Source organism: Halichoerus grypus, chromosome 5 (genome assembly GCF_964656455.1).
Source record: "Halichoerus grypus chromosome 5, mHalGry1.hap1.1, whole genome shotgun sequence".
NCBI classification, from domain to species: Eukaryota; Metazoa; Chordata; class Mammalia; order Carnivora; family Phocidae; genus Halichoerus; species Halichoerus grypus.
The window spans coordinates 170,229,382-170,241,615 of record NC_135716.1 but is presented as its reverse complement, the minus strand read 5'-3'; the positions used below and the strand labels follow the sequence as shown (position 1 = coordinate 170,241,615).

Below are 12,234 nucleotides of genomic sequence, written 5' to 3'. Positions count from 1 at the left end.
GGCCGCCACACCTCCTGTCGCCCGGCGCCCGCCGGCCCTAGCAGCCCGCCAAACAGGCTGGGAACGGTGGTTCCCGTACCGTGCGGCAGCAGCCGGAGCAGCGCCGGGCCCGCTGAGGAATGGGCCCGGATTCCCTGGGGTGGTGGGGAATTTGGGCACGGAGTCCTGTCCTGAGCCCAGACCCAGCAGCACATTACCCAGGCCAAAGGCCTTTTGTTACTTTGCATGCTTGCTTACTTAGCATATACGCTTTTATATCCCTTTTCTGCCCCGCTAAAATGAAAGCCAGGAAACCTGTTTTCTTTCTTGGCAGGGGGGCGATGGGTGGAGCCTAATATTTATACCTCTTCATAGGAGGATGCTAACATCTGCTGAATGCCTACAGTATGCCCAGCACCCTGCTAGGTCATTGCATGGTTTTATTTCATTGAATCCAACAATCCCCGGAGGAGGCATGATGGTCTTCGTGGTAAAGATGGAGAGACAGAAAGGCTAGGTAACTTGCCCAAGATCACGCAAATTCACTGACTTGAGAACTAGCAGTCCAATCTGGACAGGCCAGCTTCTGAGCCCTTGTTTGTTCCAATAAAAGGTTTCTCCCCCACCCTCCCAAGCTGTGCCTGCCCTGTGCGGGCCTGGGTGGGGGCTGGGGGTCCAGAGTGCAGAGCTCTGTCTTGTTCTCAGTGACATTCCCAGAGCCCCACACTCGGTAAATATTTGAACATCTCCATGTTTTTCCTAAACAATCCTTTTGTCACAAGAGCCTCCCTCCCTCATTCAAAACCTTCATTGCCAATAATCCATTTACATTCCCAGTCTCTCTAGCTTCGAGATGCCGAGGATCCAAGAAGTGACCTTAGCTAGCGAGTGGTGGAGTTGCCAGAAGCTGAATTCCAAGTCTGCCGATTCCTGCCTGGTGCTGCGTGATTTCTATGCGGGGCTGAGGCTGGCATTCAAAACCCTCCAGAGTCAGTCCCCAGCTTCATACCTGGTCCTTATCCTCAGATCTCGAGGATGAGGTGGCACTAATGCACGGTGATCAAGAGCCCAGACTTTGGGCGCCTTGGGTGGCTCAGTTGGTTAAGCGACTGCCTTCAGTTCAGGTCATGATCCTGGAGTCCCGGGATCAAGTCCCACATCGGGCTCCCCGCTCAGTGGGGAGTCTGCTTCTCCCTCTGACCCTCTCCCCTCTCATGCTCTCACTCACTCTCTCTCTCTCAAATAAATAAATAAAATCTTTAAAAAAAAAAAAAAGAGCCCAGACTTTGTAGCAGACAGCACTGGGTTCAAATCCAGACCCAGCCACTTAACCAAGTGTGTGACTCCAGGCAAGTTTTATAAACTCTCTGAGCCTCACTCTTCTCACACTATTGACACCCACCTCACAGGATTGTGCGGAAATCTCATGAGGTAAGTACAGCTGTCAGCACACAGTCTGGTTCCTAAAGAATCTCAAGAAATAGCTGTGGTTACACTTCCGGCCTTATCTCCAGTTCGCAGACCCCTTCAGTCCAGTCTACATATTTCACTGTTCTTCAGGTCCAGCTTAAAAACCTCACCTCCTCCAGGAAGCCTTCCCTGCCTGCCTCCCCTCTCCCAGTCAGAGTGCTTCTTGCCCTCTTTCCATGCTTAGTGTGTTCTGACTCAACAAACAAAGCTCTATTTAGTGGTCAGGAGGCTCCGATTCAAGTCCCACTCTCCACTTCGTGGCTGAGCAACCCTGGGCAGGCTGCCGCTCCTCGTCTCAACTATCAAGTACGGACAAGGCTTCTACTCGGCTGATCTCACAGGACTCCGAGACACTATTGAAATGGTGGTGGTAATGACCCTCACGACAGCCCTCTGGGACAGGCACTGTTATTATCCCCATTTTACAGATGAGGGATCCTGGAAGGAATTGTGGCTGAGCAGGTTTGGGGAAGGAGCAGAGCCCCAGGGCCAGGAAGGGAAATGGGGGTGGCAGGGTGGGGCTGAGACGAAAGAAGGGAGCCAGCAAGGGGGCCATGAGCCAGCTCTCTGTGGTTGTTTTGGGCTGCTGGGGCTGGCTTTAGTTTCACTGCCTGGGAATGGACTAATTCCTGTGGGGCACATCTGTAGTCTGTCTCCCCGAACTTGAATTCCTGCCCCATCCATTCCTAGCTTGTGCTCTTGGTCAGGTTGCCAGACTTCTCTGAGCCTCACTTTCTTCGTCTTTGAAATGGGGATGGCATGGGGTGCCTGGGTGGCTCAGACGGTTAAGTGTCTGCCTTCGGCTCAGGTCATGATCTTGGGGTCCTGGGATCGAGCCCTACATCGACTCCTTGCTCAGTGGGGAGCCTGCTTCTCCCTCTCCCTCTGCCTGCCGCTCCCCCTGCTTGTGCTCTCTCTGTCTCTCTCTCAAATGAATAAATAAAATATTAAAAAAAAAAAGAAATGGGGATGGCAAAAGTGACCTTTTTATTTACCATGCAGATCCAATAAGGTATTGGCTACAAAGTCCTCAGAGAGGTGCACAGTAGCTACCTAATATATTTTAGCTAAGATCTGTGAGAGATGGACCAGAAGAGGCCCCAATGGAACCAAACTAAAATACTCGCAGTTTTCCATTCATGTGTTACATGCCCCCATTTCCCAGGCTTTGCTTCCCTGGCTCCGAATCCACAAGGCCCCTCCTCCCTTCCATCCCCACCCCCCACCCCCCCACTCCCCACTAAAATCTAACCTACCTTTAAGGCCCCACTCAAATGGCAGAGTGGCAGGAGCAAAGCGTCTGAAGTCAGATATTCAAGGAAACTCCAAAATCCTTGGGAACGGGACCCGTGCTTTGTTTTCACCTGTGTGCCTCCCCCGCCACCAGAGTGCCAGGCACATAGTAGGCCTGCAGTCAGTGACGCTGGTGATGGTAGCTCACATTTCTGAGCATGTCCTCAGTGTAAAGCACCCAGCTAGGCCCTTTCCATGCATTATTATGTTGAAATGTCTTAACTACCCTATAACAGAGGTACCGTTTGGACAGAGGAGGAAACTGAGGCTCAAACACGTAGAGGGACTTGACTAAGGGCTGGTTAAAGATGAAACCAGGAACTGAACTCAGACCTCCGTCTCCCGAGGCACTGAGCCATTCTGAACTAAGAGCTTCTCCCCAGTATCCCAGGTGAAGGAGGATACATCCTGCCCATGAATCCGAGGTTCCAGTACGACAGACATTGTTGGAGGTGGAAAGAGTGTGCCCCACAACTAGATAAGTTAGGGATGCTTAGTCCCATTCTCCAGATGAGGGAGCCAAGGCATGGGTGACATTAAGCAACTTGTCTGAGCCTGCACAGCTGGTAAGGAAGGAAGACCCTGTTCCAGCCAGACCCCAAAGCTCTGGAAAAGTCCCCAAACCGGGGCACCTCGGTGGCTCAGTTGGTTGAGCATCCAACTCTTGGTTTTGGCTCAGGTCATGATCTCGGGGTCATGGGATCGAGCCCTGCGACGGGCTCTGCATTCAGCGTGGAGTCAGCTTGGGATTCTCCCTCTCTCCCTCTCACCCCTATTCGCACTCCCTCTTTCTCTAAAATAAATAAATACATCAAAAAGAAAAGAAAATTCCCAAACCAAAGCAAACTCCATCCCAAGTGGTGTACCTCATCTCTGGTGTATCTTCTCCTGAAAAAATGCCTCAGGTTCCCTCTGTTCAAAGTCCTACTTATCAAAATACAAAATGCTTGATAGAAGCTTCCTGAAGGTACAGACCTTCTGTTTTGGGGCTCCCCAGTGTGTTACCTATTCACCTGAATCTAAGATCAAGAGAGAAGCCAAAAGGGAGCTGTGGGAAGGAAGGGGGGAAATCTCTGCTTATTAGGGAAAGGAAAATCAAAAACACAATGAGATTCACACCCACTAGGGCCGCCGTAATCAAAAAGACTGACAAAAACAAGTGTCCAGGACGTGGAGAAATTGGAACTCTCATACGTTGCCAGTAGGAATGTAAATTAGTGCAGCCACTTTGGAAAACAGTTATTCACAGAGTTACCACAGGACTCAGGAATATCACTCCTAGATATATACCCAAGAGAATTGAAAATGAATGTTCACCCAAGAATGTGTACATGAATGTACATAGCAGCATTATTCATAATAACCAAAAAGTAGAGATAACCCAAATATCCATCAATGGATGAATGCATAAATTTCAGGTGGCATATCCATACGATGGAAAATTATTCAGTCATAAAGGGGGATGAATTACTGACACATGTCACAACATGGATGAACTTTGAAAACATTACGCTAAGTGAAAGAAACCAGACACAGAAGGCCATCTATTGTATGATTCCATTAATGTGAGATTTCCGGAATAGGCAAATCTATAGTGACAGAAAATAGAGTCGTGTTGCCAGAGGTGGGTCAGTTCCATTTCACAGATGAGGAAATTGAGGCTCAAGAGAAACTAAGTTCCACTATGCTCACCTGTCTGTGTGGCTTTGGACCCATGACTTCACCTCTCTTGGAGCCCTAGTTTTCTCAACTGTAAAACAGAGGTAATGGTGTGCACCTAAGAAGGTGGTTTTACATGCTTGGTATTTTTTAGTTCCTTTTCTCTCCGGCCTTTGGGTGGAAGCTGGTGGGGTTTTATGGTTAAGGGTGCCACCTAGAGGTGAACTCAGGCAACTGCCCCAAGCCTGCAAGGGTGTCTATTTTGGTCAAGTCAGCCCCCTACGGGCTTGGGGAGGAGAAAAAGGATGTGAAAGGCGCAGCCCTGCTGGGAAGGCGGCGGAGGTCCAAATTGGCCAGATTCTTTCCAGATGTGTCCAGACCCTGGAGATGTTTTTCACAGATGTTGGGTCCTGTGAAGGTGGCCCCATGTTGTAGGAGGGCAATCAGATTCAAGTCCCAGTAGAGATGCCCAGAGTAGCATAGGCAATCGCCACCCATAATTCCTGGGGTTGTCAATGAATTCTCTCCTCTTCCTGTAGGAACTCTTTTTTTTTTTTTAATATTTATTTATTTGAGAGAGAGAGCGTGAGGGAGAGAACAGGAGCAGGGGCAGGGGAGGGGGAGAGGGAGAAGCAGGCTCCCCTCTGAGCGGGGAGCTGGACAGGGGGCTTGATCCCAGGACCCTGGGACCATGACCTGAGCCGAAGACACGCTTAACCAACTGAGCCACCCAGGCGCCCCTGTAGGAACTCTTTAAAAGGCACACCTGATAGGGGCGCCTGGGTGGCTCAGTCGTTAAGCAACTGCCTTCGGCTTAGGTCATGATCTTGGGGTCCTGGGATGGAGCCCCCTGTCGGGCTCCCTGCTCAGCGGGGAGCCTGCTTCTCCCTCTCCCTCTGCAGCTCCCCCTGCTTGTGCTCTCTCTCTCTGTCAAATAAATAATTAAATAAAATCTTTTAAAAAAAGATAATTGCTTTTTCAATATCATATTAATCTTTAAAAAAAAAAAAACAAAACTGGGGCACTTGGGTGGCTCAGTTGGCTAGGCAACTGACTCCTGGTTTTGGCTCAGGTGGTGATTTCATGAGTCATGATGTCATGGGTCATGAGATCGAGCCCCACACCAGGCTCCCTGCTGGGAAGGGAGTCTGCTTGGGGATTCTCGCCCTCTGCCCCACCTCTGCTCATGTGTGCGTGCTCTCTAAAATAAACAAATAAAATCTTTAAAAAAACAAAAAACCGCACACCTGATTTTATCACTCTCTAGCTTAAGATCCGGCAAGAAGTTCCCCACCAAGGCCTGGCCACCCCTCTGCCCCCAGCCCCTCTGATTTTCTGCCCCCTTCACACAGCAACATTAGGCTCTGATCAAATACACAACTTCTGACTCCCTCTCTGACCTCCTTGCTCCCCCTGTTTGCCTATCCTGTCCTCTTTCCTCTTCCACCAGGAAGAAAAAGTCTGCTCTCAGACACAGGTTTCTCAGATACACAAATCATTGAGGATGCTGTGACCTCAAACAACACTCAATAAAAATGGGTATCCTGGAACTCTTCAAACTGACAGAACTGAAACCAGGGACAGCAAAATCAAGAATCCAGATCAATTACTAACATTGAAAAATAAGACTCAAAATACTTTTGAAATAAGCAAGACATTCAGTCTTTGGAGTCCAGGTGATGTTGGTATGGGTGTGGGTGGTGATAACTTCTACCCACCCCTCCCTCGGAAGCTGATCCTGATGCCTGCTCCCCATGTTCTGTTAGGAATCTCAGGCCATCCTAATGTCACACTATCATTACAGTGGTTTTTCTGTTCGGTCTTCTTCCCCAGATTTAAGCGGTTCCTTTTCTTCATCTTTACACCCCAGTATCCACACCAGTGTCCTTCACAGAGTAGAAACAGGAGAATTGCTTACTAAACTGAACTCAGTGAATGTTTTTTAGAATCGTTGAAAGATCATTCCTGATCTCTTCCCAGGAAAGCCTCTGGCCACTGTCAGAATCTCTTTGTGTCGCTGCATGGGGGAAATAGGGGGCCCTGTGGGGCCAAAGAGGTCATAGGGGCCGGTATTCTCAGGCACCACCTTCTCCTGGCCTGTGGAGAGAGGACCATACTTCTTGCTTTCTAATCCCACCTGTCCCACCCCCCTCATCATTCCTCCCCCAACAGCCAGATCAAAACAATGCTAATAGTAGCAAAGCAAGCACATTCACACCCCATATCCACTTCAGCGATCACAAGAGCCCTATGAGGAAGCCACAGACAAGCCCCATTGTAGAGATGAAAGAACTGAGGCTGGGGAGTAGTTCAATGATATGCCTTGAAGGCACAAAGCTTGAGTATCAGGCCCCAGAACTGTATTTATTTACTATGTGCCACTCACCATTCTGAAGGCTTATAAATCTTAACTCCTAATCCTCCTAACATCCCTATGAAGTCTGTATTGTTATCACTCCAGCTTTACAGATGAAGAAACTGAGGCTCAGAGAGTTTAGGTAATTTGCCCAAGGTCACAGGGCTGGTGACGGTCGGGCAGGTTTTGAGCCAGGGCATTCTGGGTTCATCCTCTTTGACCACTCTGCTGTCTACCCTTCCTTCAGGATGTCCTCTGCAAGTCTTGGCTTCAGTGTGTGTAGTAGGATAAGAATACTCACCTCCCAGGGTGGTTATGAGGATTAGATCTAATATGTGTGGGCATCTGGAACTCAGTACATACCCAAAGAGAAGAGGTCAATTTTGTTCCTCTCTGGAGCCTCAACAATTGCAGCAACTGGCCACCAGAGGGGAGTCACGTGCTGAGGGCCGAAGCCCTCCCCAGCCGCCTGGTCCACCGTCCAAGGGTTTTCCCCTGTGCCCAACCCTGGACCAATGACATATCTCATCCTGTGCCAGAATCTCACGGAATTGACCTTCTTGCAAAAGAAATAAAGTTTAGGCCTTAAATGCATCCAAGGCCCCTTTGCTAATTCCAGTTCTGGGACTGAGGGGCTGGGAGGATGCATGGGGAGAGCCCAGCTGTGTCCCGTTTGGTGGTGGTAGTGGTGGGGGGTGACAATTATCAGCAGTGCCCCTTCTGCTGGCGGCTGGGTTCCTGGGGCCACAGCTGCAGGGCGGAGGTTGGCTGGGGGAGCTTTGGAATTGTCTCCCTGGAGGTTTCCATGGTTACAGATGGATGCAGGCAGCCCGCTAGGCTGGGTCCTTTATCTGTATTGTCTCCTGGGGAGACATGGGCTTTGGGGATGGGGGGCACTTGACGCAGATCACTTCTGCAGCCGGAGCTCTGTGTGCTCTGCTCCAGGAATCCCCGGACCCCCTGCTGGAGCTGGCAGTGGGCCGTGGGGGTCAGCCTTGGAAATCGCTCCTTGCCTTGGTGTACAACATTACCACTGCAGACTGGAAGAGGCCGCCTTCCAAGGCTCCCAAACAGCAAAATGGCAGGGGCCTCGAAGTAGCAAATAAAAACCCCACATTTGGGAGTCAGCCCTGATCGAACCATGATTCTGTCCCTTATTGCTGTCTGACTTGGGTGACTTATTTTCCCTGTCCAAGTCCCAGTTTACTCATCTGGAAAGTGGGGACCACACCTACTTTATAAAATTGCTGGACTGAAGCACCAAGCACAGAGCCCGGTGTGAAGAAGGTCCTCAGAGGGGACGCCTGGCTGACTCAGTTGGTACAGCATGTGAGTCTTTTTTTTTTTTTTTTTTAAGATTTATTTATTTATTTGAGAGAGAGAGAGAGTGAGGGGAGGAGCAAAGGGAGAAAGAGAGAGAATCCCAAGCAGACTCCACGCTGAGTCCGGGGCCTGATGGTCGCAGGGCTCGATCTCACCATTCTGAGATCATGACCTGAGCCAAAACCAAGAGTCAGAGGCTTAACTGACTGAGCCACGCAGGTGCCCCAGAATGTGACTCTTGATCTCAGGGTTGTGAGTTCAAACCCCACGTTGGGTGTACAGTTTATTTAAAATAAATAAATAAATAAATAAATAAATAAAATCTCTAAAGAAAAAAAAAAGGAAGAAGGTACTGAGTACCTGAGCTCACACAGGCTCCTGGCATGTCTTGGGTCATAGGACTGGCTCTGTGGTCTTAACCAAGGCCCTTCTCTCTTGGACTTAGCTGCTCGTCTGCGACCTGGGGACTTTGGAAGGCTTATAAAGGATGAAGTGAGATGATGAAGAAAATGCTTAAGGAAATAGAAATCAAACCCCTAACACACAACTCTGCCTTCTAGGACTTAAATCTACTTGGAACATGCAACACATGCTCGCAGGGGGCATATGGTATTTGGGGGAGCTGAATCTTTGCTGCTATGGTATATAAGGACGATTTTTTAAAAAGATTTTATTTATTTATTTGACAGAAAGAGAGGGTGTGTGCACGAGCACAAGCAGGGGGAGCGGCAGGCAGAGGGAGAGGGAGAAGCAGACTTCCCGCTGAGCAGGGAGCCCAACGTGGGACTTGATCCCAGGACCCTGAGATCATGACCTGAGACGAAGGCAGATGCTTAACGACTGAGCCACCCAGGCACCCCTAAGGGAGATTTTCTAAAGGAGGCAATATTTGGAGGGTCTCCGAATCAGGAAATTATTCCCGAAAAATCTGCCACCCTGTGCCAAAAAGAAACAAAAGCCCAGAGGGGTGAAGGGACTCAGCTCCCTGCTGCCGAGTTTGCTCATCTTGCCCCATCACCATCTTCTCCAAGGGAAAGGTACATGTAAGTGGGGAGAAAAGAAAAGGGGGGAAGTTGTCATTTGCGGGACACCTTCATATGAAACAAGTTGCTAAGCTCATTTTATGGATAAGGGAACCAAAGATTACTATTCTAACAAGAATATTCTAACAAGAATTCAACTGGATTGGCCAAATGATGTATAAGACCCAAGACTGAGGTTAATTTATCTGCAGTATGGAAGAGAGAACTTGCCCATGGGAAAAGTAAAACAACTCCTTCACCTTGAAATAATCAGTGCCTAGGTGGCTCAGTCGATTAAGTGTCCGACTCTTGATTGTGGCTCAGTTCGTGATCTCAGGGTCTTGAGATCGAGCCCCGCGTTGGGCTAGGCTCTGGGTGTGGAGCCTGCTTAAGATTCTCTCTCTCCCTCTCCCTCTGCTTCTCCCCCATCTCTAAAATAAATAAATAAATAAATAAATAAATAAATAAATAAATAAATAGCAGCAGAGGGAAGCAAAAACTTCTAAACGTCTATCCTTCCTTTCCTTACGAGGCACTTAGCCCGGAGCCCTGCACACAGTAGGTGTTCAAGAAAGGAAAGTTCTTGTCACCATCACCATCACCAACATAATAATACGTTATTATTAAATGTATTACTACACATTCAATGTCGGGGCTGCAAGGATAAACAAAACTCACTCCCCTCTTTGAGGGAATTCACCCTGGTGAGAGGGAAGGACGAGTGCAAAAAATCATCTCTTCCACTTGTTTGGCATCGCAAAGCACCTTCACATCCGCCTTCTCACTGAATTCTCAAAACACCCTCACGAGGAAGGCATTTTTCCCATTTTAGAGATAAGGAAACTGAGCCTCGGTGGGCTTCAATGATTTTCCCAGACATTGTAAAATATGAATAAAATAGGAAATAAAATAGTGTTCACAGGAAAACACCTTCATTGGATTAACAGATGTGTTTAAAAGCAATAAAATATATTATGTGAGGCAGACAAACAATGGCCCCATTTTATTAAAGAATATATAAAAGATAGCCTTTACCGAATTAAAAAAACAGCCAAGCTCTTAACAGTGCTCATTTATGGAGCTACCACTATGTGACAGGTGCTTGCCAGGCGTCTCTTTAATCCCTCAACAACCCTGTAAGGTAGACGTGGTCAGCCCCGTTTCCCCGAGGAGAAGTCAGTCTCAGAGAGGTGAAGCTCCGTGCCCAGGGTTGCACAGCAAGAGCAGGATAGAGCCAGGACGGGGCCCCAGGCTCTAATACACAGCTGAAGAGCTGGAGCCTGGACCTGTTCCCAAGTCAGTTTTGCCAAGGAATATACTCCTTGGCAAAGGAGAGGTGACCCCACTTTCTTATTTCACTCCGCAGAGCATGGTGAGTGGGAGGGAGGCTGCGGGCAGTTCTCCAAGGTAAGAGGGCGGGTTGCAGCCCAGCTGGGGAGCAGTACAGTGTAGCCTGGCTTTCTCAAAGTGTGTGTGTCTGCGTGTGCTTGGGTGTGAGCACACGTGTGACTGTGTGTGAAGTTGACTGGGTGCCGGGTCTCATGAAGCCATGTGATAAAACTCTGTACATCTTCCCAAAATGTCAATTTGACTTCCAAAATTGAGACATGATGAATTATATATATATATATATATATTTGAAGATTTTATTTATTTATTTGACAGAGAGAGACACAGCGAGAGAGGGAACACAAGCAGGGGGAGTGGGAGAGGGAGAAGCAGGCTTCCTGCGGAGCAGGGAGCCCGATGCGGGGCTCGATCCCAGGACCCTGGAATCATGACCTGAGCCGTAGGCAGACGCTTAACGACTAAGCCACCCAGGCGCCCCTGTATGTGAACTAGTTTAGTCCTCGAAGCCGTCCGTTGCAGGCACTGTTATTACCCCCACTGGATAGGTGCAGAAAGATGCGGAGACAGGATGAAAGACGTAACTTGTTCAAGTTCACACAGCCAGGCTGTGGAGGTGTGTGCGCACACGTAAGCATTTCAATAGCCAGATATTAGAACATCTGTATTACCCATTGTTAGTTCAGTTGAATGTTTACAAAAAGACCTGCCGCTGAGGATGATGAAGAAGCAGGTGGCTTGTGCTTGATTGCCTTGACAAAGTGACGAGGGCTGCCAACTGCAAGCAACTTACCCGCACCAGGTACTCTCCCTCTGTTGTCTTATTGAATTCCTACTACAACCCTTTGAAAGAAGTACTGTTGGGAGTTTTACAGATGAAAAACTGAGGCTCAGAGAGGTCCCTTGGCTGGGACCTCAAGGCGTCCCTTGGCTGGTCACACAGCTGAGAAGTGGCGGAGACAGGATTTGAATGGGGGCGTCTGTTTGACCACAAAGCTGCTACTCGCACCTGTGATTATATCACCTCTGGCCTCCGGGTCCTCTGGCCTCTGGGTCGTGTCCTTCCTACGCGCACCCGCAACTCCCGTTCTCTTCTAGAGAGCTGTTCTTTTATGAATGAGCTGGTTCTGGATCAGGCTGAAACTGGACAGGCTCACAGAGTCCGAAATTCCATCCTTCCACCAGCTGAAAACACATTTGTCATGAAATAATTATAAATCCCAATCATGAGAAAGTAGGAGTGTACTAACCAGGGCACTAACCAGGAGTGTAAAGATCTGGCTTTTAAGCTCTAGCTCTGTGAGGAGACCTTTCCACATGACAGTGGATGAGTCACTTCCCTGCTCTGGGACTCAGTTTCTCCATCTCTGAATTAGGAATAGTAAATCTAGCTGTGACTTACCGAGTATCTGCCATGTGCTGGTGGGTTTCCAGGTGCTTTACATCCAGTTCCTCACCAAATCCTCCCCATGACTCTGCGGACAGGGCGCAGGATCCTGGCAGTATTCCAGGGAGGAGACCTTGGCTCAGAGAGGTGAGGGAGCTCGTCCCACGTGGCACAGCCTGGGAGTGGAGGTACCGGGCGGGAGTCCTGCTTTTGGTCCCTGCTCTGCTCCTCAAGGCACCTGGCTGTCCTGCTGATCAGAGGCTCCTGGGGGGCTGTCAGAGGGCTCTGAAGGGCGCGTGTGCAGGGCAAGCAGTGCTGGGATGTCATGACTGAGTTATGCCAACCGCACCACCACCCCAGAAAGATGGGCAAGGAATTATGTTAGGAATGTGACACCC

General features: G+C 49.1%; 1 long non-coding RNA gene across 1 annotated transcript; it reads left to right on the top strand.

Moving 5' to 3' along the window:
- The first annotated feature begins 14 nt into the window (after positions 1 to 14).
- On the top strand, positions 15 to 1,254 carry LOC144381971 (uncharacterized). The gene is made up of 2 exons (XR_013448349.1): positions 15 to 496; positions 817 to 1,254. It is a non-coding gene; the product is annotated as an uncharacterized LOC144381971 (long non-coding RNA).
- Positions 1,255 to 12,234: the final 10,980 nt, after the last annotated feature.